Raw genomic sequence first — 26,225 nt, 5'->3', positions numbered from 1 at the left:
CCTATCCATAGCGTTGGCAAAAGATGACAAAAATGCCTGTACTTTGTAAATTTACATATTGAAGACCAGCAGCCAATAAAATTCGTCAGTGTGGATGACAGAGACAAGGGGCTCCCATGGCCCAGCCAAGGCTGGCCTCAGTAAACAGAGTGGCCATATTACGATGGCAATGAGTGTTATTCAATATCTGGGAAGCTTTGCAGTGGAATTCGAGCAAGCATAAGTGGGAGGCAACGTGAACAATGGCGGTGTGACTTTTATGAGAACGTAATGCATGTGATGGAAGGGTATTGCGCGCATTGGCCAGACAAGCATTTGAGTCGGACCTGAAAAGTACCCAGCTGAATAGGCAGATTCAAATCCCCCAAAGGGGCAGTACAGTGTTGTTTTCACAGAAGCACGAGGATTGCGCCAGATGGAAAACAGTGGCAAATCAGAATGGCTTAACCTTTGTGAAATGGAAGTAGGCCAGCATGCAACAGCCGGAACTTGTCGCTTGGGTCCCCCAGGGCAGCGCACAAAAGGGCCCACGGCCAATTGTGTTTACCGGGGCGACGCAAGGTGTTTGGTCCATGTGGAGATTTGCACAGCTAACAAATCAGAACCCACATAATCGACAGCACAGACACCAAGCAACCCTAAAAACAGGGGAGCTGTCTCTATTTTTCACCAGAATAATAAGCAGCTAACCACTCAGTTTGTGTTCCCTTCCTCCAACCCTCCTGAAAGGGAGAGAGGAACGGTCATCAATAGCAGACAGCAGCTGCATAAATGCAACACTGTCCACTTGCTTCACGCTCAGAAGAGAACACTTCAACTCTTCCTCGTGGTTAGCGAAGACCAGACACTTTCGAACACATTTCCTCAGTTAAGAACTATAGAAATGATCCCTGAAAGTATAGTCTTAATAGCACAAAGGGCAGCCCAGGCAGGTGGAAGAAGCTGCCACCCATCTCACTTAGGGTGGGAAAGCGTCTATCGTCCCAAAGGCAACAAAAAGCCCCTCCATTTCTGCATAGGAAAACCTTTCCCGCAACACCATAGAAAACATTTCCTATCCATAGCGTTGGCAAAAGATGACAAAAATGCCTGTACTTTGTAAATTTACATATTGAAGACCAGCAGCCAATAAAATTCGTCAGTGTGGATGACAGAGACAAGGGGCTCCCATGGCCCAGCCAAGGCTGGCCTCAGTAAACAGAGTGGCCATATTACGATGGCAATGAGTGTTATTCAATATCTGGGAAGCTTTGCAGTGGAATTCGAGCAAGCATAAGTGGGAGGCAACGTGAACAATGGCGGTGTGACTTTTATGAGAACGTAATGCATGTGATGGAAGGGTATTGCGCGCATTGGCCAGACAAGCATTTGAGTCGGACCTGAAAAGTACCCAGCTGAATAGGCAGATTCAAATCCCCCAAAGGGGCAGTACAGTGTTGTTTTCACAGAAGCACGAGGATTGCGCCAGATGGAAAACAGTGGCAAATCAGAATGGCTTAACCTTTGTGAAATGGAAGTAGGCCAGCATGCAACAGCCGGAACTTGTCGCTTGGGTCCCCCAGGGCAGCGCACAAAAGGGCCCACGGCCAATTGTGTTTACCGGGGCGACGCAAGGTGTTTGGTCCATGTGGAGATTTGCACAGCTAACAAATCAGAACCCACATAATCGACAGCACAGACACCAAGCAACCCTAAAAACAGGGGAGCTGTCTCTATTTTTCACCAGAATAATAAGCAGCTAACCACTCAGTTTGTGTTCCCTTCCTCCAACCCTCCTGAAAGGGAGAGAGGAACGGTCATCAATAGCAGACAGCAGCTGCATAAATGCAACACTGTCCACTTGCTTCACGCTCAGAAGAGAACACTTCAACTCTTCCTCGTGGTTAGCGAAGACCAGACACTTTCGAACACATTTCCTCAGTTTTTTTTTTTTTTTTGTAAAAATATCTTTATTAAGTGCTTAAAGATGATACAAGGGTAATAAATTCAATTCAATAAGAAGACTTTTGTGGCAATTACATTCCCCCCTCAAAGCAGAAGGGGTGGTTTCAATTTTACTTTGGGCATTTGGGTGGGTACATATATATTTTCTGTTCAGAGTCTGTGGTTTACAAAGTGTTCGTGTTTTGCCTGAGTAGGCAAAGAGTTCTCTTTTTCTTTATTTTATTTTTGGATGATTGCCTGGGCTGGGGGTTTTACTCAGGGCCCCCATCTTCCAGGCTGTCCTTGATTTCATAGTCTCTTAGCAGGCCGTGGACCATCCTGCGACAGGCTTCGGTTGTCAGCAGCTCATCATTGAGGACCAGGCGTTTCCTTGCGTAGAGGAGAATGTCCTTCATGCAGCAGAGGATCCTCCAGCCGTTCTGTATTGCCTCTAGTGTGTGGGTCTGTGCAAAGAGTCCATACAGCACAGACTGGTGTATAATGTCTTGGGGTGGGATGTGAGCACTCAACTCAGTGTTCAGGGCCCTGCGCAGTTTCCTTGCAAAGGGGCATGCCCAGAAGAGGTGGTACGCTGTTTCCTCTGCCGGGCACCCCCTTGGGCAGCTCCTGTGTGGGCAGAGGCCCCGTCTGTTCATGAATGCTCGCACAGATAGTGCCCCCCTCACCGCACATTTCCTCAGTTAAGAACTATAGAAATGATCCCTGAAAGTATAGTCTTAATAGCACAAAGGGCAGCCCAGGCAGGTGGAAGAAGCTGCCACCCATCTCACTTAGGGTGGGAAAGCGTCTATCGTCCCAAAGGCAACAAAAAGCCCCTCCATTTCTGCATAGGAAAACCTTTCCCGCAACACCATAGAAAACATTTCCTATCCATAGCGTTGGCAAAAGATGACAAAAATGCCTGTACTTTGTAAATTTACATATTGAAGACCAGCAGCCAATAAAATTCGTCAGTGTGGATGACAGAGACAAGGGGCTCCCATGGCCCAGCCAAGGCTGGCCTCAGTAAACAGAGTGGCCATATTACGATGGCAATGAGTGTTATTCAATATCTGGGAAGCTTTGCAGTGGAATTCGAGCAAGCATAAGTGGGAGGCAACGTGAACAATGGCGGTGTGACTTTTATGAGAACGTAATGCATGTGATGGAAGGGTATTGCGCGCATTGGCCAGACAAGCATTTGAGTCGGACCTGAAAAGTACCCAGCTGAATAGGCAGATTCAAATCCCCCAAAGGGGCAGTACAGTGTTGTTTTCACAGAAGCACGAGGATTGCGCCAGATGGAAAACAGTGGCAAATCAGAATGGCTTAACCTTTGTGAAATGGAAGTAGGCCAGCATGCAACAGCCGGAACTTGTCGCTTGGGTCCCCCAGGGCAGCGCACAAAAGGGCCCACGGCCAATTGTGTTTACCGGGGCGACGCAAGGTGTTTGGTCCATGTGGAGATTTGCACAGCTAACAAATCAGAACCCACATAATCGACAGCACAGACACCAAGCAACCCTAAAAACAGGGGAGCTGTCTCTATTTTTCACCAGAATAATAAGCAGCTAACCACTCAGTTTGTGTTCCCTTCCTCCAACCCTCCTGAAAGGGAGAGAGGAACGGTCATCAATAGCAGACAGCAGCTGCATAAATGCAACACTGTCCACTTGCTTCACGCTCAGAAGAGAACACTTCAACTCTTCCTCGTGGTTAGCGAAGACCAGACACTTTCGAACACATTTCCTCAGTTAAGAACTATAGAAATGATCCCTGAAAGTATAGTCTTAATAGCACAAAGGGCAGCCCAGGCAGGTGGAAGAAGCTGCCACCCATCTCACTTAGGGTGGGAAAGCGTCTATCGTCCCAAAGGCAACAAAAAGCCCCTCCATTTCTGCATAGGAAAACCTTTCCCGCAACACCATAGAAAACATTTCCTATCCATAGCGTTGGCAAAAGATGACAAAAATGCCTGTACTTTGTAAATTTACATATTGAAGACCAGCAGCCAATAAAATTCGTCAGTGTGGATGACAGAGACAAGGGGCTCCCATGGCCCAGCCAAGGCTGGACTCAGTAAACAGAGTGGCCATATTACGATGGCAATGAGTGTTATTCAATATCTGGGAAGCTTTGCAGTGGAATTCGAGCAAGCATAAGTGGGAGGCAACGTGAACAATGGCGGTGTGACTTTTATGAGAACGTAATGCATGTGATGGAAGGGTATTGCGCGCATTGGCCAGACAAGCATTTGAGTCGGACCTGAAAAGTACCCAGCTGAATAGGCAGATTCAAAGGCAGTACAGTGTTGTTTTCACAGAAGCACGAGGATTGCGCCAGATGAAAAACAGTGGCAAATCAGAATGGCTTAACCTTTGTGAAATGGAAGTAGGCCAGCATGCAACAGCCGGAACTTGTCGCTTGGGTCCCCCAGGGCAGCGCACAAAAGGGCCCACGGCCAATTGTGTTTACCGGGGCGACGCAAGGTGTTTGGTCCATGTGGAGATTTGCACAGCTAACAAATCAGAACCCACATAATCGACAGCACAGACACCAAGCAACCCTAAGAACAGGGGAGCTGTCTCTATTTTTCACCAGAATAATAAGCAGCTAACCACTCAGTTTGTGTTCCCTTCCTCCAACCCTCCTGAAAGGGAGAGAGGAACGGTCATCAATAGCAGACAGCAGCTGCATAAATGCAACACTGTCCACTTGCTTCACGCTCAGAAGAGAACACTTCAACTCTTCCTCGTGGTTAGCGAAGACCAGACACTTTCGAACACATTTCCTCAGTTAAGAACTATAGAAATGATCCCTGAAAGTATAGTCTTAATAGCAAAAAGGGCAGCCCAGGCAGGTGGAAGAAGCTGCCACCCATCTCACTTAGGGTGGGAAAGCGTCTATCGTCCCAAAGGCAACAAAAAGCCCCTCCATTTCTGCATAGGAAAACCTTTCCCGCAACACCATAGAAAACATTTCCTATCCATAGCGTTGGCAAAAGATGACAAAAATGCCTGTACTTTGTAAATTTACATATTGAAGACCAGCAGCCAATAAAATTCGTCAGTGTGGATGACAGAGACAAGGGGCTCCCATGGCCCAGCCAAGGCTGGCCTCAGTAAACAGAGTGGCCATATTACGATGGCAATGAGTGTTATTCAATATCTGGGAAGCTTTGCAGTGGAATTCGAGCAAGCATAAGTGGGAGGCAACGTGAACAATGGCGGTGTGACTTTTATGAGAACGTAATGCATGTGATGGAAGGGTATTGCGCGCATTGGCCAGACAAGCATTTGAGTCGGACCTGAAAAGTACCCAGCTGAATAGGCAGATTCAAATCCCCCAAAGGGGCAGTACAGTGTTGTTTTCACAGAAGCACGAGGATTGCGCCAGATGGAAAACAGTGGCAAATCAGAATGGCTTAACCTTTGTGAAATGGAAGTAGGCCAGCATGCAACAGCCGGAACTTGTCGCTTGGGTCCCCCAGGGCAGCGCACAAAAGGGCCCACGGCCAATTGTGTTTACCGGGGCGACGCAAGGTGTTTGGTCCATGTGGAGATTTGCACAGCTAACAAATCAGAACCCACATAATCGACAGCACAGACACCAAGCAACCCTAAGAACAGGGGAGCTGTCTCTATTTTTCACCAGAATAATAAGCAGCTAACCACTCAGTTTGTGTTCCCTTCCTCCAACCCTCCTGAAAGGGAGAGAGGAACGGTCATCAATAGCAGACAGCAGCTGCATAAATGCAACACTGTCCACTTGCTTCACGCTCAGAAGAGAACACTTCAACTCTTCCTCGTGGTTAGCGAAGACCAGACACTTTCGAACACATTTCCTCAGTTAAGAACTATAGAAATGATCCCTGAAAGTATAGTCTTAATAGCACAAAGGGCAGCCCAGGCAGGTGGAAGAAGCTGCCACCCATCTCACTTAGGGTGGGAAAGCGTCTATCGTCCCAAAGGCAACAAAAAGCCCCTCCATTTCTGCATAGGAAAACCTTTCCCGCAACACCATAGAAAACATTTCCTATCCATAGCGTTGGCAAAAGATGACAAAAATGCCTGTACTTTGTAAATTTACATATTGAAGACCAGCAGCCAATAAAATTCGTCAGTGTGGATGACAGAGACAAGGGGCTCCCATGGCCCAGCCAAGGCTGGCCTCAGTAAACAGAGTGGCCATATTACGATGGCAATGAGTGTTATTCAATATCTGGGAAGCTTTGCAGTGGAATTCGAGCAAGCATAAGTGGGAGGCAACGTGAACAATGGCGGTGTGACTTTTATGAGAACGTAATGCATGTGATGGAAGGGTATTGCGCGCATTGGCCAGACAAGCATTTGAGTCGGACCTGAAAAGTACCCAGCTGAATAGGCAGATTCAAAGGCAGTACAGTGTTGTTTTCACAGAAGCACGAGGATTGCGCCAGATGAAAAACAGTGGCAAATCAGAATGGCTTAACCTTTGTGAAATGGAAGTAGGCCAGCATGCAACAGCCGGAACTTGTCGCTTGGGTCCCCCAGGGCAGCGCACAAAAGGGCCCACGGCCAATTGTGTTTACCGGGGCGACGCAAGGTGTTTGGTCCATGTGGAGATTTGCACAGCTAACAAATCAGAACCCACATAATCGACAGCACAGACACCAAGCAACCCTAAGAACAGGGGAGCTGTCTCTATTTTTCACCAGAATAATAAGCAGCTAACCACTCAGTTTGTGTTCCCTTCCTCCAACCCTCCTGAAAGGGAGAGAGGAACGGTCATCAATAGCAGACAGCAGCTGCATAAATGCAATACTGTCCACTTGCTTCACGCTCAGAAGAGAACACTTCAACTCTTCCTCGTGGTTAGCGAAGACCAGACACTTTCGAACACATTTCCTCAGTTAAGAACTATAGAAATGATCCCTGAAAGTATAGTCTTAATAGCAAAAAGGGCAGCCCAGGCAGGTGGAAGAAGCTGCCACCCATCTCACTTAGGGTGGGAAAGCATCTATCGTCCCAAAGGCAACAAAAAGCCCCCCCATTTCTGCATAGGAAAACCTTTCCCGCAACCCCATAGAAAACCTTTCCTTTCCATAGCGTTGGCAAAAGATGACAAAAATGCCTGTACTTTGTAAATTTACATATTGAAGACCAGCAGCCAATAAAATTTGTCAGTGTGGATGACAGAGACAAGGGGCTCCCATGGCCCAGCCAAGGCTGGCCTCAGTAAACAGAGTGGCCATATTACGATGGCAATGAGTGTTATTCAATATCTGGGAAGCTTTGCAGTGGAATTCGAGCAAGCATAAGTGGGAGGCAACGTGAACAATGGCGGTGTGACTTTTATGAGAACGTAATGCATGTGATGGAAGGGTATTGCGCGCATTGGCCAGACAAGCATTTGAGTCGGACCTGAAAAGTACCCAGCTGAATAGGCAGATTCAAATCCCCCAAAGGGGCAGTACAGTGTTGTTTTCACAGAAGCACGAGGATTGCGCCAGATGGAAAACAGTGGCAAATCAGAATGGCTTAACCTTTGTGAAATGGAAGTAGGCCAGCATGCAACAGCCGGAACTTGTCGCTTGGGTCCCCCAGGGCAGCGCACAAAAGGGCCCACGGCCAATTGTGTTTACCGGGGCGACGCAAGGTGTTTGGTCCATGTGGAGATTTGCACAGCTAACAAATCAGAACCCACATAATCGACAGCACAGACACCAAGCAACCCTAAGAACAGGGGAGCTGTCTCTATTTTTCACCAGAATAATAAGCAGCTAACCACTCAGTTTGTGTTCCCTTCCTCCAACCCTCCTGAAAGGGAGAGAGGAACGGTCATCAATAGCAGACAGCAGCTGCATAAATGCAACACTGTCCACTTGCTTCACGCTCAGAAGAGAACACTTCAACTCTTCCTCGTGGTTAGCGAAGACCAGACACTTTCGAACACATTTCCTCAGTTAAGAACTATAGAAATGATCCCTGAAAGTATAGTCTTAATAGCAAAAAGGGCAGCCCAGGCAGGTGGAAGAAGCTGCCACCCATCTCACTTAGGGTGGGAAAGCGTCTATCGTCCCAAAGGCAACAAAAAGCCCCTCCATTTCTGCATAGGAAAACCTTTCCCGCAACACCATAGAAAACATTTCCTATCCATAGCGTTGGCAAAAGATGACAAAAATGCCTGTACTTTGTAAATTTACATATTGAAGACCAGCAGCCAATAAAATTCGTCAGTGTGGATGACAGAGACAAGGGGCTCCCATGGCCCAGCCAAGGCTGGCCTCAGTAAACAGAGTGGCCATATTACGATGGCAATGAGTGTTATTCAATATCTGGGAAGCTTTGCAGTGGAATTCGAGCAAGCATAAGTGGGAGGCAACGTGAACAATGGCGGTGTGACTTTTATGAGAACGTAATGCATGTGATGGAAGGGTATTGCGCGCATTGGCCAGACAAGCATTTGAGTCGGACCTGAAAAGTACCCAGCTGAATAGGCAGATTCAAATCCCCCAAAGGGGCAGTACAGTGTTGTTTTCACAGAAGCACGAGGATTGCGCCAGATGGAAAACAGTGGCAAATCAGAATGGCTTAACCTTTGTGAAATGGAAGTAGGCCAGCATGCAACAGCCGGAACTTGTCGCTTGGGTCCCCCAGGGCAGCGCACAAAAGGGCCCACGGCCAATTGTGTTTACCGGGGCGACGCAAGGTGTTTGGTCCATGTGGAGATTTGCACAGCTAACAAATCAGAACCCACATAATCGACAGCACAGACACCAAGCAACCCTAAGAACAGGGGAGCTGTCTCTATTTTTCACCAGAATAATAAGCAGCTAACCACTCAGTTTGTGTTCCCTTCCTCCAACCCTCCTGAAAGGGAGAGAGGAACGGTCATCAATAGCAGACAGCAGCTGCATAAATGCAACACTGTCCACTTGCTTCACGCTCAGAAGAGAACACTTCAACTCTTCCTCGTGGTTAGCGAAGACCAGACACTTTCGAACACATTTCCTCAGTTAAGAACTATAGAAATGATCCCTGAAAGTATAGTCTTAATAGCACAAAGGGCAGCCCAGGCAGGTGGAAGAAGCTGCCACCCATCTCACTTAGGGTGGGAAAGCGTCTATCGTCCCAAAGGCAACAAAAAGCCCCTCCATTTCTGCATAGGAAAACCTTTCCCGCAACACCATAGAAAACATTTCCTATCCATAGCGTTGGCAAAAGATGACAAAAATGCCTGTACTTTGTAAATTTACATATTGAAGACCAGCAGCCAATAAAATTCGTCAGTGTGGATGACAGAGACAAGGGGCTCCCATGGCCCAGCCAAGGCTGGCCTCAGTAAACAGAGTGGCCATATTACGATGGCAATGAGTGTTATTCAATATCTGGGAAGCTTTGCAGTGGAATTCGAGCAAGCATAAGTGGGAGGCAACGTGAACAATGGCGGTGTGACTTTTATGAGAACGTAATGCATGTGATGGAAGGGTATTGCGCGCATTGGCCAGACAAGCATTTGAGTCGGACCTGAAAAGTACCCAGCTGAATAGGCAGATTCAAAGGCAGTACAGTGTTGTTTTCACAGAAGCACGAGGATTGCGCCAGATGAAAAACAGTGGCAAATCAGAATGGCTTAACCTTTGTGAAATGGAAGTAGGCCAGCATGCAACAGCCGGAACTTGTCGCTTGGGTCCCCCAGGGCAGCGCACAAAAGGGCCCACGGCCAATTGTGTTTACCGGGGCGACGCAAGGTGTTTGGTCCATGTGGAGATTTGCACAGCTAACAAATCAGAACCCACATAATCGACAGCACAGACACCAAGCAACCCTAAGAACAGGGGAGCTGTCTCTATTTTTCACCAGAATAATAAGCAGCTAACCACTCAGTTTGTGTTCCCTTCCTCCAACCCTCCTGAAAGGGAGAGAGGAACGGTCATCAATAGCAGACAGCAGCTGCATAAATGCAACACTGTCCACTTGCTTCACGCTCAGAAGAGAACACTTCAACTCTTCCTCGTGGTTAGCGAAGACCAGACACTTTCGAACACATTTCCTCAGTTAAGAACTATAGAAATGATCCCTGAAAGTATAGTCTTAATAGCAAAAAGGGCAGCCCAGGCAGGTGGAAGAAGCTGCCACCCATCTCACTTAGGGTGGGAAAGCATCTATCGTCCCAAAGGCAACAAAAAGCCCCCCCATTTCTGCATAGGAAAACCTTTCCCGCAACCCCATAGAAAACCTTTCCTTTCCATAGCGTTGGCAAAAGATGACAAAAATGCCTGTACTTTGTAAATTTACATATTGAAGACCAGCAGCCAATAAAATTTGTCAGTGTGGATGACAGAGACAAGGGGCTCCCATGGCCCAGCCAAGGCTGGCCTCAGTAAACAGAGTGGCCATATTACGATGGCAATGAGTGTTATTCAATATCTGGGAAGCTTTGCAGTGGAATTCGAGCAAGCATAAGTGGGAGGCAACGTGAACAATGGCGGTGTGACTTTTATGAGAACGTAATGCATGTGATGGAAGGGTATTGCGCGCATTGGCCAGACAAGCATTTGAGTCGGACCTGAAAAGTACCCAGCTGAATAGGCAGATTCAAATCCCCCAAAGGGGCAGTACAGTGTTGTTTTCACAGAAGCACGAGGATTGCGCCAGATGGAAAACAGTGGCAAATCAGAATGGCTTAACCTTTGTGAAATGGAAGTAGGCCAGCATGCAACAGCCGGAACTTGTCGCTTGGGTCCCCCAGGGCAGCGCACAAAAGGGCCCACGGCCAATTGTGTTTACCGGGGCGACGCAAGGTGTTTGGTCCATGTGGAGATTTGCACAGCTAACAAATCAGAACCCACATAATCGACAGCACAGACACCAAGCAACCCTAAGAACAGGGGAGCTGTCTCTATTTTTCACCAGAATAATAAGCAGCTAACCACTCAGTTTGTGTTCCCTTCCTCCAACCCTCCTGAAAGGGAGAGAGGAACGGTCATCAATAGCAGACAGCAGCTGCATAAATGCAACACTGTCCACTTGCTTCACGCTCAGAAGAGAACACTTCAACTCTTCCTCGTGGTTAGCGAAGACCAGACACTTTCGAACACATTTCCTCAGTTAAGAACTATAGAAATGATCCCTGAAAGTATAGTCTTAATAGCACAAAGGGCAGCCCAGGCAGGTGGAAGAAGCTGCCACCCATATCACTTAGGGTGGGAAAGCGTCTCTATCGTCCCAAAGGCAACAAAAAGCCCCTCCATTTCTGCATAGGAAAACCTTTCCCGCAACACCATAGAAAACATTTCCTATCCATAGCGTTGGCAAAAGATGACAAAAATGCCTGTACTTTGTAAATTTACATATTGAAGACCAGCAGCCAATAAAATTCGTCAGTGTGGATGACAGAGACAAGGGGCTCCCATGGCCCAGCCAAGGCTGGCCTCAGTAAACAGAGTGGCCATATTACGATGGCAATGAGTGTTATTCAATATCTGGGAAGCTTTGCAGTGGAATTCGAGCAAGCATAAGTGGGAGGCAACGTGAACAATGGCGGTGTGACTTTTATGAGAACGTAATGCATGTGATGGAAGGGTATTGCGCGCATTGGCCAGACAAGCATTTGAGTCGGACCTGAAAAGTACCCAGCTGAATAGGCAGATTCAAATCCCCCAAAGGGGCAGTACAGTGTTGTTTTCACAGAAGCACGAGGATTGCGCCAGATGGAAAACAGTGGCAAATCAGAATGGCTTAACCTTTGTGAAATGGAAGTAGGCCAGCATGCAACAGCCGGAACTTGTCGCTTGGGTCCCCCAGGGCAGCGCACAAAAGGGCCCACGGCCAATTGTGTTTACCGGGGCGACGCAAGGTGTTTGGTCCATGTGGAGATTTGCACAGCTAACAAATCAGAACCCACATAATCGACAGCACAGACACCAAGCAACCCTAAAAACAGGGGAGCTGTCTCTATTTTTCACCAGAATAATAAGCAGCTAACCACTCAGTTTGTGTTCCCTTCCTCCAACCCTCCTGAAAGGGAGAGAGGAACGGTCATCAATAGCAGACAGCAGCTGCATAAATGCAACACTGTCCACTTGCTTCACGCTCAGAAGAGAACACTTCAACTCTTCCTCGTGGTTAGCGAAGACCAGACACTTTCGAACACATTTCCTCAGTTAAGAACTATAGAAATGATCCCTGAAAGTATAGTCTTAATAGCACAAAGGGCAGCCCAGGCAGGTGGAAGAAGCTACCACCCATCTCACTTAGGGTGGGAAAGCGTCTATCGTCCCAAAGGCAACAAAAAGCCCCTCCATTTCTGCATAGGAAAACCTTTCCCGCAACACCATAGAAAACATTTCCTATCCATAGCGTTGGCAAAAGATGACAAAAATGCCTGTACTTTGTAAATTTACATATTGAAGACCAGCAGCCAATAAAATTCGTCAGTGTGGATGACAGAGACAAGGGGCTCCCATGGCCCAGCCAAGGCTGGCCTCAGTAAACAGAGTGGCCATATTACGATGGCAATGAGTGTTATTCAATATCTGGGAAGCTTTGCAGTGGAATTCGAGCAAGCATAAGTGGGAGGCAACGTGAACAATGGCGGTGTGACTTTTATGAGAACGTAATGCATGTGATGGAAGGGTATTGCGCGCATTGGCCAGACAAGCATTTGAGTCGGACCTGAAAAGTACCCAGCTGAATAGGCAGATTCAAATCCCCCAAAGGGGCAGTACAGTGTTGTTTTCACAGAAGCACGAGGATTGCGCCAGATGGAAAACAGTGGCAAATCAGAATGGCTTAACCTTTGTGAAATGGAAGTAGGCCAGCATGCAACAGCCGGAACTTGTCGCTTGGGTCCCCCAGGGCAGCGCACAAAAGGGCCCACGGCCAATTGTGTTTACCGGGGCGACGCAAGGTGTTTGGTCCATGTGGAGATTTGCACAGCTAACAAATCAGAACCCACATAATCGACAGCACAGACACCAAGCAACCCTAAAAACAGGGGAGCTGTCTCTATTTTTCACCAGAATAATAAGCAGCTAACCACTCAGTTTGTGTTCCCTTCCTCCAACCCTCCTGAAAGGGAGAGAGGAACGGTCATCAATAGCAGACAGCAGCTGCATAAATGCAACACTGTCCACTTGCTTCACGCTCAGAAGAGAACACTTCAACTCTTCCTCGTGGTTAGCGAAGACCAGACACTTTCGAACACATTTCCTCAGTTAAGAACTATAGAAATGATCCCTGAAAGTATAGTCTTAATAGCACAAAGGGCAGCCCAGGCAGGTGGAAGAAGCTGCCACCCATCTCACTTAGGGTGGGAAAGCGTCTATCGTCCCAAAGGCAACAAAAAGCCCCTCCATTTCTGCATAGGAAAACCTTTCCCGCAACACCATAGAAAACATTTCCTATCCATAGCGTTGGCAAAAGATGACAAAAATGCCTGTACTTTGTAAATTTACATATTGAAGACCAGCAGCCAATAAAATTCGTCAGTGTGGATGACAGAGACAAGGGGCTCCCATGGCCCAGCCAAGGCTGGCCTCAGTAAACAGAGTGGCCATATTACGATGGCAATGAGTGTTATTCAATATCTGGGAAGCTTTGCAGTGGAATTCGAGCAAGCATAAGTGGGAGGCAACGTGAACAATGGCGGTGTGACTTTTATGAGAACGTAATGCATGTGATGGAAGGGTATTGCGCGCATTGGCCAGACAAGCATTTGAGTCGGACCTGAAAAGTACCCAGCTGAATAGGCAGATTCAAATCCCCCAAAGGGGCAGTACAGTGTTGTTTTCACAGAAGCACGAGGATTGCGCCAGATGGAAAACAGTGGCAAATCAGAATGGCTTAACCTTTGTGAAATGGAAGTAGGCCAGCATGCAACAGCCGGAACTTGTCGCTTGGGTCCCCCAGGGCAGCGCACAAAAGGGCCCACGGCAATTGTGTTTACCGGGGCGACGCAAGGTGTTTGGTCCATGTGGAGATTTGCACAGCTAACAAATCAGAACCCACATAATCGACAGCACAGACACCAAGCAACCCTAAGAACAGGGGAGCTGTCTCTATTTTTCACCAGAATAATAAGCAGCTAACCACTCAGTTTGTGTTCCCTTCCTCCAACCCTCCTGAAAGGGAGAGAGGAACGGTCATCAATAGCAGACAGCAGCTGCATAAATGCAACACTGTCCACTTGCTTCACGCTCAGAAGAGAACACTTCAACTCTTCCTCGTGGTTAGCGAAGACCAGACACTTTCGAACACATTTCCTCAGTTAAGAACTATAGAAATGATCCCTGAAAGTATAGTCTTAATAGCAAAAAGGGCAGCCCAGGCAGGTGGAAGAAGCTGCCACCCATCTCACTTAGGGTGGGAAAGCATCTATCGTCCCAAAGGCAACAAAAAGCCCCCCCATTTCTGCATAGGAAAACCTTTCCCGCAACCCCATAGAAAACCTTTCCTTTCCATAGCGTTGGCAAAAGATGACAAAAATGCCTGTACTTTGTAAATTTACATATTGAAGACCAGCAGCCAATAAAATTCGTCAGTGTGGATGACAGAGACAAGGGGCTCCCATGGCCCAGCCAAGGCTGGCCTCAGTAAACAGAGTGGCCATATTACGATGGCAATGAGTGTTATTCAATATCTGGGAAGCTTTGCAGTGGAATTCGAGCAAGCATAAGTGGGAGGCAACGTGAACAATGGCGGTGTGACTTTTATGAGAACGTAATGCATGTGATGGAAGGGTATTGCGCGCATTGGCCAGACAAGCATTTGAGTCGGACCTGAAAAGTACCCAGCTGAATAGGCAGATTCAAATCCCCCAAAGGGGCAGTACAGTGTTGTTTTCACAGAAGCACGAGGATTGCGCCAGATGGAAAACAGTGGCAAATCAGAATGGCTTAACCTTTGTGAAATGGAAGTAGGCCAGCATGCAACAGCCGGAACTTGTCGCTTGGGTCCCCCAGGGCAGCGCACAAAAGGGCCCACGGCCAATTGTGTTTACCGGGGCGACGCAAGGTGTTTGGTCCATGTGGAGATTTGCACAGCTAACAAATCAGAACCCACATAATCGACAGCACAGACACCAAGCAACCCTAAAAACAGGGGAGCTGTCTCTATTTTTCACCAGAATAATAAGCAGCTAACCACTCAGTTTGTGTTCCCTTCCTCCAACCCTCCTGAAAGGGAGAGAGGAACGGTCATCAATAGCAGACAGCAGCTGCATAAATGCAACACTGTCCACTTGCTTCACGCTCAGAAGAGAACACTTCAACTCTTCCTCGTGGTTAGCGAAGACCAGACACTTTCGAACACATTTCCTCAGTTAAGAACTATAGAAATGATCCCTGAAAGTATAGTCTTAATAGCACAAAGGGCAGCCCAGGCAGGTGGAAGAAGCTGCCACCCATCTCACTTAGGGTGGGAAAGCGTCTATCGTCCCAAAGGCAACAAAAAGCCCCTCCATTTCTGCATAGGAAAACCTTTCCCGCAACACCATAGAAAACATTTCCTATCCATAGCGTTGGCAAAAGATGACAAAAATGCCTGTACTTTGTAAATTTACATATTGAAGACCAGCAGCCAATAAAATTCGTCAGTGTGGATGACAGAGACAAGGGGCTCCCATGGCCCAGCCAAGGCTGGACTCAGTAAACAGAGTGGCCATATTACGATGGCAATGAGTGTTATTCAATATCTGGGAAGCTTTGCAGTGGAATTCGAGCAAGCATAAGTGGGAGGCAACGTGAACAATGGCGGTGTGACTTTTATGAGAACGTAATGCATGTGATGGAAGGGTATTGCGCGCATTGGCCAGACAAGCATTTGAGTCGGACCTGAAAAGTACCCAGCTGAATAGGCAGATTCAAAGGCAGTACAGTGTTGTTTTCACAGAAGCACGAGGATTGCGCCAGATGAAAAACAGTGGCAAATCAGAATGGCTTAACCTTTGTGAAATGGAAGTAGGCCAGCATGCAACAGCCGGAACTTGTCGCTTGGGTCCCCCAGGGCAGCGCACAAAAGGGCCCACGGCAATTGTGTTTACCGGGGCGACGCAAGGTGTTTGGTCCATGTGGAGATTTGCACAGCTAACAAATCAGAACCCACATAATCGACAGCACAGACACCAAGCAACCCTAAGAACAGGGGAGCTGTCTCTATTTTTCACCAGAATAATAAGCAGCTAACCACTCAGTTTGTGTTCCCTTCCTCCAACCCTCCTGAAAGGGAGAGAGGAACGGTCATCAATAGCAGACAGCAGCTGCATAAATGCAACACTGTCCACTTGCTTCTCTCAGAAGAGAACACTTCAACTCTTCCTCGTGGTTAGCGAAGACCAGACACTTTCGAACACATTTCCTCAGTTAAGAACTATAGAAATGATCCCTGAAAGTATAGTCTTAATAGCAAAAAGGGCAGCCCAGGCAGGTGGAAGAAGCTGCCACCCATCTCACTTAGGGTGGGAAAGCATCTATCGTCCCAAAGGCAACAAAAAGCCCCCCCATTTCTGCATAGGAAAACCTTTCCCGCAACCCCATAGAAAACCTTTCCTTTCCATAGCGTTGGCAAAAGATGACAAAAATGCCTGTACTTTGTAAATTTACATATTGAAGACCAGCAGCCAATAAAATTCGTCAGTGTGGATGACAGAGACAAGGGGCTCCCATGGCCCAGCCAAGGCTGGCCTCAGTAAACAGAGTGGCCATATTACGATGGCAATGAGTGTTATTCAATATCTGGGAAGCTTTGCAGTGGAATTCGAGCAAGCATAAGTGGGAGGCAACGTGAACAATGGCGGTGTGACTTTTATGAGAACGTAATGCATGTGATGGAAGGGTATTGCGCGCATTGGCCAGACAAGCATTTGAGTCGGACCTGAAAAGTACCCAGCTGAATAGGCAGATTCAAATCCCCCAAAGGGGCAGTACAGTGTTGTTTTCACAGAAGCACGAGGATTGCGCCAGATGGAAAACAGTGGCAAATCAGAATGGCTTAACCTTTGTGAAATGGAAGTAGGCCAGCATGCAACAGCCGGAACTTGTCGCTTGGGTCCCCCAGGGCAGCGCACAAAAGGGCCCACGGCCAATTGTGTTTACCGGGGCGACGCAAGGTGTTTGGTCCATGTGGAGATTTGCACAGCTAACAAATCAGAACCCACATAATCGACAGCACAGACACCAAGCAACCCTAAAAACAGGGGAGCTGTCTCTATTTTTCACCAGAATAATAAGCAGCTAACCACTCAGTTTGTGTTCCCTTCCTCCAACCCTCCTGAAAGGGAGAGAGGAACGGTCATCAATAGCAGACAGCAGCTGCATAAATGCAACACTGTCCACTTGCTTCACGCTCAGAAGAGAACACTTCAACTCTTCCTCGTGGTTAGCGAAGACCAGACACTTTCGAACACATTTCCTCAGTTAAGAACTATAGAAATGATCCCTGAAAGTATAGTCTTAATAGCACAAAGGGCAGCCCAGGCAGGTGGAAGAAGCTGCCACCCATCTCACTTAGGGTGGGAAAGCGTCTATCGTCCCAAAGGCAACAAAAAGCCCCTCCATTTCTGCATAGGAAAACCTTTCCCGCAACACCATAGAAAACATTTCCTATCCATAGCGTTGGCAAAAGATGACAAAAATGCCTGTACTTTGTAAATTTACATATTGAAGACCAGCAGCCAATAAAATTCGTCAGTGTGGATGACAGAGACAAGGGGCTCCCATGGCCCAGCCAAGGCTGGCCTCAGTAAACAGAGTGGCCATATTACGATGGCAATGAGTGTTATTCAATATCTGGGAAGCTTTGCAGTGGAATTCGAGCAAGCATAAGTGGGAGGCAACGTGAACAATGGCGGTGTGACTTTTATGAGAACGTAATGCATGTGATGGAAGGGTATTGCGCGCATTGGCCAGACAAGCATTTGAGTCGGACCTGAAAAGTACCCAGCTGAATAGGCAGATTCAAAGGCAGTACAGTGTTGTTTTCACAGAAGCACGAGGATTGCGCCAGATGAAAAACAGTGGCAAATCAGAATGGCTTAACCTTTGTGAAATGGAAGTAGGCCAGCATGCAACAGCCGGAACTTGTCGCTTGGGTCCCCCAGGGCAGCGCACAAAAGGGCCCACGGCCAATTGTGTTTACCGGGGCGACGCAGGGTGTTTGGTCCATGTGGAGATTTGCACAGCTAACAAATCAGAACCCACATAATCGACAGCACAGACACCAAGCAACCCTAAGAACAGGGGAGCTGTCTCTATTTTTCACCAGAATAATAAGCAGCTAACCACTCAGTTTGTGTTCCCTTCCTCCAACCCTCCTGAAAGGGAGAGAGGAACGGTCATCAATAGCAGACAGCAGCTGCATAAATGCAACACTGTCCACTTGCTTCACGCTCAGAAGAGAACACTTCAACTCTTCCTCGTGGTTAGCGAAGACCAGACACTTTCGAACACATTTCCTCAGTTAAGAACTATAGAAATGATCCCTGAAAGTATAGTCTTAATAGCACAAAGGGCAGCCCAGGCAGGTGGAAGAAGCTGCCACCCATCTCACTTAGGGTGGGAAAGCGTCTATCGTCCCAAAGGCAACAAAAAGCCCCTCCATTTCTGCATAGGAAAACCTTTCCCGCAACACCATAGAAAACATTTCCTATCCATAGCGTTGGCAAAAGATGACAAAAATGCCTGTACTTTGTAAATTTACATATTGAAGACCAGCAGCCAATAAAATTCGTCAGTGTGGATGACAGAGACAAGGGGCTCCCATGGCCCAGCCAAGGCTGGCCTCAGTAAACAGAGTGGCCATATTACGATGGCAATGAGTGTTATTCAATATCTGGGAAGCTTTGCAGTGGAATTCGAGCAAGCATAAGTGGGAGGCAACGTGAACAATGGCGGTGTGACTTTTATGAGAACGTAATGCATGTGATGGAAGGGTATTGCGCGCATTGGCCAGACAAGCATTTGAGTCGGACCTGAAAAGTACCCAGCTGAATAGGCAGATTCAAATCCCCCAAAGGGGCAGTACAGTGTTGTTTTCACAGAAGCACGAGGATTGCGCCAGATGGAAAACAGTGGCAAATCAGAATGGCTTAACCTTTGTGAAATGGAAGTAGGCCAGCATGCAACAGCCGGAACTTGTCGCTTGGGTCCCCCAGGGCAGCGCACAAAAGGGCCCACGGCAATTGTGTTTACCGGGGCGACGCAAGGTGTTTGGTCCATGTGGAGATTTGCACAGCTAACAAATCAGAACCCACATAATCGACAGCACAGACACCAAGCAACCCTAAGAACAGGGGAGCTGTCTCTATTTTTCACCAGAATAATAAGCAGCTAACCACTCAGTTTGTGTTCCCTTCCTCCAACCCTCCTGAAAGGGAGAGAGGAACGGTCATCAATAGCAGACAGCAGCTGCATAAATGCAACACTGTCCACTTGCTTCACGCTCAGAAGAGAACACTTCAACTCTTCCTCGTGGTTAGCGAAGACCAGACACTTTCGAACACATTTCCTCAGTTAAGAACTATAGAAATGATCCCTGAAAGTATAGTCTTAATAGCAAAAAGGGCAGCCCAGGCAGGTGGAAGAAGCTGCCACCCATCTCACTTAGGGTGGGAAAGCATCTATCGTCCCAAAGGCAACAAAAAGCCCCCCCATTTCTGCATAGGAAAACCTTTCCCGCAACCCCATAGAAAACCTTTCCTTTCCATAGCGTTGGCAAAAGATGACAAAAATGCCTGTACTTTGTAAATTTACATATTGAAGACCAGCAGCCAATAAAATTCGTCAGTGTGGATGACAGAGACAAGGGGCTCCCATGGCCCAGCCAAGGCTGGCCTCAGTAAACAGAGTGGCCATATTACGATGGCAATGAGTGTTATTCAATATCTGGGAAGCTTTGCAGTGGAATTCGAGCAAGCATAAGTGGGAGGCAACGTGAACAATGGCGGTGTGACTTTTATGAGAACGTAATGCATGTGATGGAAGGGTATTGCGCGCATTGGCCAGACAAGCATTTGAGTCGGACCTGAAAAGTACCCAGCTGAATAGGCAGATTCAAATCCCCCAAAGGGGCAGTACAGTGTTGTTTTCACAGAAGCACGAGGATTGCGCCAGATGGAAAACAGTGGCAAATCAGAATGGCTTAACCTTTGTGAAATGGAAGTAGGCCAGCATGCAACAGCCGGAACTTGTCGCTTGGGTCCCCCAGGGCAGCGCACAAAAGGGCCCACGGCCAATTGTGTTTACCGGGGCGACGCAAGGTGTTTGGTCCATGTGGAGATTTGCACAGCTAACAAATCAGAACCCACATAATCGACAGCACAGACACCAAGCAACCCTAAAAACAGGGGAGCTGTCTCTATTTTTCACCAGAATAATAAGCAGCTAACCACTCAGTTTGTGTTCCCTTCCTCCAACCCTCCTGAAAGGGAGAGAGGAACGGTCATCAATAGCAGACAGCAGCTGCATAAATGCAACACTGTCCACTTGCTTCACGCTCAGAAGAGAACACTTCAACTCTTCCTCGTGGTTAGCGAAGACCAGACACTTTCGAACACATTTCCTCAGTTAAGAACTATAGAAATGATCCCTGAAAGTATAGTCTTAATAGCACAAAGGGCAGCCCAGGCAGGTGGAAGAAGCTGCCACCCATCTCACTTAGGGTGGGAAAGCGTCTATCGTCCCAAAGGCAACAAAAAGCCCCTCCATTTCTGCATAGGAAAACCTTTCCCGCAACACCATAGAAAACATTTCCTATCCATAGCGTTGGCAAAAGATGACAAAAATGCCTGTACTTTGTAAATTTACATATTGAAGACCAGCAGCCAATAAAATTCGTCAGTGTGGATGACAGAGACAAGGGGCTCCCATGGCCCAGCCAAGGCTGGACTCAGTAAACAGAGTGGCCATATTACGATGGCAATGAGTGTTATTCAATATCTGGGAAGCTTTGCAGTGGAATTCGAGCAAGCATAAGTGGGAGGCAACGTGAACAATGGCGGTGTGACTTTTATGAGAACGTAATGCATGTGATGGAAGGGTATTGCGCGCATTGGCCAGACAAGCATTTGAGTCGGACCTGAAAAGTACCCAGCTGAATAGGCAGATTCAAAGGCAGTACAGTGTTGTTTTCACAGAAGCACGAGGATTGCGCCAGATGAAAAACAGTGGCAAATCAGAATGGCTTAACCTTTGTGAAATGGAAGTAGGCCAGCATGCAACAGCCGGAACTTGTCGCTTGGGTCCCCCAGGGCAGCGCACAAAAGGGCCCACGGCAATTGTGTTTACCGGGGCGACGCAAGGTGTTTGGTCCATGTGGAGATTTGCACAGCTAACAAATCAGAACCCACATAATCGACAGCACAGACACCAAGCAACCCTAAGAACAGGGGAGCTGTCTCTATTTTTCACCAGAATAATAAGCAGCTAACCACTCAGTTTGTGTTCCCTTCCTCCAACCCTCCTGAAAGGGAGAGAGGAACGGTCATCAATAGCAGACAGCAGCTGCATAAATGCAACACTGTCCACTTGCTTCACGCTCAGAAGAGAACACTTCAACTCTTCCTCGTGGTTAGCGAAGACCAGACACTTTCGAACACATTTCCTCAGTTAAGAACTATAGAAATGATCCCTGAAAGTATAGTCTTAATAGCAAAAAGGGCAGCCCAGGCAGGTGGAAGAAGCTGCCACCCATCTCACTTAGGGTGGGAAAGCATCTATCGTCCCAAAGGCAACAAAAAGCCCCCCCATTTCTGCATAGGAAAACCTTTCCCGCAACCCCATAGAAAACCTTTCCTTTCCATAGCGTTGGCAAAAGATGACAAAAATGCCTGTACTTTGTAAATTTACATATTGAAGACCAGCAGCCAATAAAATTCGTCAGTGTGGATGACAGAGACAAGGGGCTCCCATGGCCCAGCCAAGGCTGGCCTCAGTAAACAGAGTGGCCATATTACGATGGCAATGAGTGTTATTCAATATCTGGGAAGCTTTGCAGTGGAATTCGAGCAAGCATAAGTGGGAGGCAACGTGAACAATGGCGGTGTGACTTTTATGAGAACGTAATGCATGTGATGGAAGGGTATTGCGCGCATTGGCCAGACAAGCATTTGAGTCGGACCTGAAAAGTACCCAGCTGAATAGGCAGATTCAAATCCCCCAAAGGGGCAGTACAGTGTTGTTTTCACAGAAGCACGAGGATTGCGCCAGATGGAAAACAGTGGCAAATCAGAATGGCTTAACCTTTGTGAAATGGAAGTAGGCCAGCATGCAACAGCCGGAACTTGTCGCTTGGGTCCCCCAGGGCAGCGCACAAAAGGGCCCACGGCCAATTGTGTTTACCGGGGCGACGCAAGGTGTTTGGTCCATGTGGAGATTTGCACAGCTAACAAATCAGAACCCACATAATCGACAGCACAGACACCAAGCAACCCTAAAAACAGGGGAGCTGTCTCTATTTTTCACCAGAATAATAAGCAGCTAACCACTCAGTTTGTGTTCCCTTCCTCCAACCCTCCTGAAAGGGAGAGAGGAACGGTCATCAATAGCAGACAGCAGCTGCATAAATGCAACACTGTCCACTTGCTTCACGCTCAGAAGAGAACACTTCAACTCTTCCTCGTGGTTAGCGAAGACCAGACACTTTCGAACACATTTCCTCAGTTAAGAACTATAGAAATGATCCCTGAAAGTATAGTCTTAATAGCACAAAGGGCAGCCCAGGCAGGTGGAAGAAGCTGCCACCCATCTCACTTAGGGTGGGAAAGCGTCTATCGTCCCAAAGGCAACAAAAAGCCCCTCCATTTCTGCATAGGAAAACCTTTCCCGCAACACCATAGAAAACATTTCCTATCCATAGCGTTGGCAAAAGATGACAAAAATGCCTGTACTTTGTAAATTTACATATTGAAGACCAGCAGCCAATAAAATTCGTCAGTGTGGATGACAGAGACAAGGGGCTCCCATGGCCCAGCCAAGGCTGGCCTCAGTAAACAGAGTGGCCATATTACGATGGCAATGAGTGTTATTCAATATCTGGGAAGCTTTGCAGTGGAATTCGAGCAAGCATAAGTGGGAGGCAACGTGAACAATGGCGGTGTGACTTTTATGAGAACGTAATGCATGTGATGGAAGGGTATTGCGCGCATTGGCCAGACAAGCATTTGAGTCGGACCTGAAAAGTACCCAGCTGAATAGGCAGATTCAAAGGCAGTACAGTGTTGTTTTCACAGAAGCACGAGGATTGCGCCAGATGAAAAACAGTGGCAAATCAGAATGGCTTAACCTTTGTGAAATGGAAGTAGGCCAGCATGCAACAGCCGGAACTTGTCGCTTGGGTCCCCCAGGGCAGCGCACAAAAGGGCCCACGGCCAATTGTGTTTACCGGGGCGACGCAAGGTGTTTGGTCCATGTGGAGATTTGCACAGCTAACAAATCAGAACCCACATAATCGACAGCACAGACACCAAGCAACCCTAAGAACAGGGGAGCTGTCTCTATTTTTCACCAGAATAATAAGCAGCTAACCACTCAGTTTGTGTTCCCTTCCTCCAACCCTCCTGAAAGGGAGAGAGGAACGGTCATCAATAGCAGACAGCAGCTGCATAAATGCAACACTGTCCACTTGCTTCACGCTCAGAAGAGAACACTTCAACTCTTCCTCGTGGTTAGCGAAGACCAGACACTTTCGAACACATTTCCTCAGTTAAGAACTATAGAAATGATCCCTGAAAGTATAGTCTTAATAGCAAAAAGGGCAGCCCAGGCAGGTGGAAGAAGCTGCCACCCATCTCACTTAGGGTGGGAAAGCGTCTATCGTCCCAAAGGCAACAAAAAGCCCCTCCATTTCTGCATAGGAAAACCTTTCCCGCAACACCATAGAAAACATTTCCTATCCATAGCGTTGGCAAAAGATGACAAAAATGCCTGTACTTTGTAAATTTACATATTGAAGACCAGCAGCCAATAAAATTCGTCAGTGTGGATGACAGAGACAAGGGGCTCCCATGGCCCAGCCAAGGCTGGCCTCAGTAAACAGAGTGGCCATATTACGATGGCAATGAGTGTTATTCAATATCTGGGAAGCTTTGCAGTGGAATTCGAGCAAGCATAAGTGGGAGGCAACGTGAACAATGGCGGTGTGACTTTTATGAGAACGTAATGCATGTGATGGAAGGGTATTGCGCGCATTGGCCAGACAAGCATTTGAGTCGGACCTGAAAAGTACCCAGCTGAATAGGCAGATTCAAATCCCCCAAAGGGGCAGTACAGTGTTGTTTTCACAGAAGCACGAGGATTGCGCCAGATGGAAAACAGTGGCAAATCAGAATGGCTTAACCTTTGTGAAATGGAAGTAGGCCAGCATGCAACAGCCGGAACTTGTCGCTTGGGTCCCCCAGGGCAGCGCACAAAAGGGCCCACGGCCAATTGTGTTTACCGGGGCGACGCAAGGTGTTTGGTCCATGTGGAGATTTGCACAGCTAACAAATCAGAACCCACATAATCGACAGCACAGACACCAAGCAACCCTAAGAACAGGGGAGCTGTCTCTATTTTTCACCAGAATAATAAGCAGCTAACCACTCAGTTTGTGTTCCCTTCCTCCAACCCTCCTGAAAGGGAGAGAGGAACGGTCATCAATAGCAGACAGCAGCTGCATAAATGCAACACTGTCCACTTGCTTCACGCTCAGAAGAGAACACTTCAACTCTTCCTCGTGGTTAGCGAAGACCAGACACTTTCGAACACATTTCCTCAGTTAAGAACTATAGAAATGATCCCTGAAAGTATAGTCTTAATAGCACAAAGGGCAGCCCAGGCAGGTGGAAGAAGCTGCCACCCATCTCACTTAGGGTGGGAAAGCGTCTATCGTCCCAAAGGCAACAAAAAGCCCCTCCATTTCTGCATAGGAAAACCTTTCCCGCAACACCATAGAAAACATTTCCTATCCATAGCGTTGGCAAAAGATGACAAAAATGCCTGTACTTTGTAAATTTACATATTGAAGACCAGCAGCCAATAAAATTCGTCAGTGTGGATGACAGAGACAAGGGGCTCCCATGGCCCAGCCAAGGCTGGCCTCAGTAAACAGAGTGGCCATATTACGATGGCAATGAGTGTTATTCAATATCTGGGAAGCTTTGCAGTGGAATTCGAGCAAGCATAAGTGGGAGGCAACGTGAACAATGGCGGTGTGACTTTTATGAGAACGTAATGCATGTGATGGAAGGGTATTGCGCGCATTGGCCAGACAAGCATTTGAGTCGGACCTGAAAAGTACCCAGCTGAATAGGCAGATTCAAAGGCAGTACAGTGTTGTTTTCACAGAAGCACGAGGATTGCGCCAGATGAAAAACAGTGGCAAATCAGAATGGCTTAACCTTTGTGAAATGGAAGTAGGCCAGCATGCAACAGCCGGAACTTGTCGCTTGGGTCCCCCAGGGCAGCGCACAAAAGGGCCCACGGCCAATTGTGTTTACCGGGGCGACGCAAGGTGTTTGGTCCATGTGGAGATTTGCACAGCTAACAAATCAGAACCCACATAATCGACAGCACAGACACCAAGCAACCCTAAGAACAGGGGAGCTGTCTCTATTTTTCACCAGAATAATAAGCAGCTAACCACTCAGTTTGTGTTCCCTTCCTCCAACCCTCCTGAAAGGGAGAGAGGAACGGTCATCAATAGCAGACAGCAGCTGCATAAATGCAACACTGTCCACTTGCTTCACGCTCAGAAGAGAACACTTCAACTCTTCCTCGTGGTTAGCGAAGACCAGACACTTTCGAACACATTTCCTCAGTTAAGAACTATAGAAATGATCCCTGAAAGTATAGTCTTAATAGCAAAAAGGGCAGCCCAGGCAGGTGGAAGAAGCTGCCACCCATCTCACTTAGGGTGGGAAAGCATCTATCGTCCCAAAGGCAACAAAAAGCCCCCCCATTTCTGCATAGGAAAACCTTTCCCGCAACCCCATAGAAAACCTTTCCTTTCCATAGCGTTGGCAAAAGATGACAAAAATGCCTGTACTTTGTAAATTTACATATTGAAGACCAGCAGCCAATAAAATTTGTCAGTGTGGATGACAGAGACAAGGGGCTCCCATGGCCCAGCCAAGGCTGGCCTCAGTAAACAGAGTGGCCATATTACGATGGCAATGAGTGTTATTCAATATCTGGGAAGCTTTGCAGTGGAATTCGAGCAAGCATAAGTGGGAGGCAACGTGAACAATGGCGGTGTGACTTTTATGAGAACGTAATGCATGTGATGGAAGGGTATTGCGCGCATTGGCCAGACAAGCATTTGAGTCGGACCTGAAAAGTACCCAGC

General features: G+C 47.6%; 24 non-coding genes across 24 annotated transcripts; all 24 read right to left on the bottom strand.

Moving 5' to 3' along the window:
* Nucleotides 1–688: 688 nt before the first annotated feature.
* Nucleotides 689–906, bottom strand: LOC138490946 (small nucleolar RNA U3). Its single transcript, XR_011275830.1, has one exon. It is a non-coding gene; the product is annotated as a small nucleolar RNA U3 (small nucleolar RNA).
* An 835-nt stretch (nt 907–1,741) lies between these two features.
* On the bottom strand, nt 1,742–1,950 carry LOC138490489 (small nucleolar RNA U3). Its single transcript, XR_011275485.1, has one exon. It is a non-coding gene; the product is annotated as a small nucleolar RNA U3 (small nucleolar RNA).
* A 1,547-nt stretch (nt 1,951–3,497) lies between these two features.
* LOC138490943 (small nucleolar RNA U3) lies at nt 3,498–3,715 on the bottom strand. The gene has a single exon (XR_011275828.1). It is a non-coding gene; the product is annotated as a small nucleolar RNA U3 (small nucleolar RNA).
* Nucleotides 3,716–4,539: 824 nt separating this feature from the next.
* On the bottom strand, nt 4,540–4,757 carry LOC138490942 (small nucleolar RNA U3). Its single transcript, XR_011275827.1, has one exon. It is a non-coding gene; the product is annotated as a small nucleolar RNA U3 (small nucleolar RNA).
* An 835-nt stretch (nt 4,758–5,592) lies between these two features.
* LOC138490941 (small nucleolar RNA U3) lies at nt 5,593–5,810 on the bottom strand. The gene has a single exon (XR_011275826.1). It is a non-coding gene; the product is annotated as a small nucleolar RNA U3 (small nucleolar RNA).
* Nucleotides 5,811–6,634: 824 nt separating this feature from the next.
* On the bottom strand, nt 6,635–6,852 carry LOC138490331 (small nucleolar RNA U3). The gene has a single exon (XR_011275370.1). It is a non-coding gene; the product is annotated as a small nucleolar RNA U3 (small nucleolar RNA).
* Nucleotides 6,853–7,687: 835 nt separating this feature from the next.
* Nucleotides 7,688–7,905, bottom strand: LOC138490940 (small nucleolar RNA U3). The gene has a single exon (XR_011275825.1). It is a non-coding gene; the product is annotated as a small nucleolar RNA U3 (small nucleolar RNA).
* An 835-nt stretch (nt 7,906–8,740) lies between these two features.
* On the bottom strand, nt 8,741–8,958 carry LOC138490939 (small nucleolar RNA U3). The gene has a single exon (XR_011275824.1). It is a non-coding gene; the product is annotated as a small nucleolar RNA U3 (small nucleolar RNA).
* Nucleotides 8,959–9,782: 824 nt separating this feature from the next.
* Nucleotides 9,783–10,000, bottom strand: LOC138490938 (small nucleolar RNA U3). Its single transcript, XR_011275823.1, has one exon. It is a non-coding gene; the product is annotated as a small nucleolar RNA U3 (small nucleolar RNA).
* An 835-nt stretch (nt 10,001–10,835) lies between these two features.
* Nucleotides 10,836–11,053, bottom strand: LOC138490937 (small nucleolar RNA U3). Its single transcript, XR_011275822.1, has one exon. It is a non-coding gene; the product is annotated as a small nucleolar RNA U3 (small nucleolar RNA).
* An 837-nt stretch (nt 11,054–11,890) lies between these two features.
* On the bottom strand, nt 11,891–12,108 carry LOC138490936 (small nucleolar RNA U3). The gene has a single exon (XR_011275821.1). It is a non-coding gene; the product is annotated as a small nucleolar RNA U3 (small nucleolar RNA).
* Nucleotides 12,109–12,943: 835 nt separating this feature from the next.
* LOC138490935 (small nucleolar RNA U3) lies at nt 12,944–13,161 on the bottom strand. Its single transcript, XR_011275820.1, has one exon. It is a non-coding gene; the product is annotated as a small nucleolar RNA U3 (small nucleolar RNA).
* An 834-nt stretch (nt 13,162–13,995) lies between these two features.
* On the bottom strand, nt 13,996–14,213 carry LOC138490934 (small nucleolar RNA U3). The gene has a single exon (XR_011275819.1). It is a non-coding gene; the product is annotated as a small nucleolar RNA U3 (small nucleolar RNA).
* Nucleotides 14,214–15,048: 835 nt separating this feature from the next.
* LOC138490931 (small nucleolar RNA U3) lies at nt 15,049–15,266 on the bottom strand. Its single transcript, XR_011275817.1, has one exon. It is a non-coding gene; the product is annotated as a small nucleolar RNA U3 (small nucleolar RNA).
* An 823-nt stretch (nt 15,267–16,089) lies between these two features.
* Nucleotides 16,090–16,305, bottom strand: LOC138490457 (small nucleolar RNA U3). The gene has a single exon (XR_011275477.1). It is a non-coding gene; the product is annotated as a small nucleolar RNA U3 (small nucleolar RNA).
* Nucleotides 16,306–17,140: 835 nt separating this feature from the next.
* On the bottom strand, nt 17,141–17,358 carry LOC138490930 (small nucleolar RNA U3). The gene has a single exon (XR_011275816.1). It is a non-coding gene; the product is annotated as a small nucleolar RNA U3 (small nucleolar RNA).
* An 824-nt stretch (nt 17,359–18,182) lies between these two features.
* On the bottom strand, nt 18,183–18,400 carry LOC138490929 (small nucleolar RNA U3). The gene has a single exon (XR_011275815.1). It is a non-coding gene; the product is annotated as a small nucleolar RNA U3 (small nucleolar RNA).
* An 834-nt stretch (nt 18,401–19,234) lies between these two features.
* LOC138490928 (small nucleolar RNA U3) lies at nt 19,235–19,452 on the bottom strand. The gene has a single exon (XR_011275814.1). It is a non-coding gene; the product is annotated as a small nucleolar RNA U3 (small nucleolar RNA).
* An 835-nt stretch (nt 19,453–20,287) lies between these two features.
* LOC138490927 (small nucleolar RNA U3) lies at nt 20,288–20,505 on the bottom strand. The gene has a single exon (XR_011275813.1). It is a non-coding gene; the product is annotated as a small nucleolar RNA U3 (small nucleolar RNA).
* An 823-nt stretch (nt 20,506–21,328) lies between these two features.
* LOC138490926 (small nucleolar RNA U3) lies at nt 21,329–21,546 on the bottom strand. Its single transcript, XR_011275812.1, has one exon. It is a non-coding gene; the product is annotated as a small nucleolar RNA U3 (small nucleolar RNA).
* An 835-nt stretch (nt 21,547–22,381) lies between these two features.
* Nucleotides 22,382–22,599, bottom strand: LOC138490925 (small nucleolar RNA U3). The gene has a single exon (XR_011275811.1). It is a non-coding gene; the product is annotated as a small nucleolar RNA U3 (small nucleolar RNA).
* Nucleotides 22,600–23,423: 824 nt separating this feature from the next.
* LOC138490924 (small nucleolar RNA U3) lies at nt 23,424–23,641 on the bottom strand. Its single transcript, XR_011275810.1, has one exon. It is a non-coding gene; the product is annotated as a small nucleolar RNA U3 (small nucleolar RNA).
* An 835-nt stretch (nt 23,642–24,476) lies between these two features.
* On the bottom strand, nt 24,477–24,694 carry LOC138490923 (small nucleolar RNA U3). Its single transcript, XR_011275809.1, has one exon. It is a non-coding gene; the product is annotated as a small nucleolar RNA U3 (small nucleolar RNA).
* An 824-nt stretch (nt 24,695–25,518) lies between these two features.
* On the bottom strand, nt 25,519–25,736 carry LOC138490921 (small nucleolar RNA U3). Its single transcript, XR_011275808.1, has one exon. It is a non-coding gene; the product is annotated as a small nucleolar RNA U3 (small nucleolar RNA).
* Nucleotides 25,737–26,225: the final 489 nt, after the last annotated feature.

This window comes from Ambystoma mexicanum, chromosome 9 (assembly GCF_040938575.1).
Source record: "Ambystoma mexicanum isolate Mex_15411 chromosome 9, UKY_AmexF1_1, whole genome shotgun sequence".
NCBI lineage: Eukaryota > Metazoa > Chordata > Amphibia > Caudata > Ambystomatidae > Ambystoma > Ambystoma mexicanum.
This window is presented reverse-complemented; position numbering and strand designations above follow the sequence as displayed.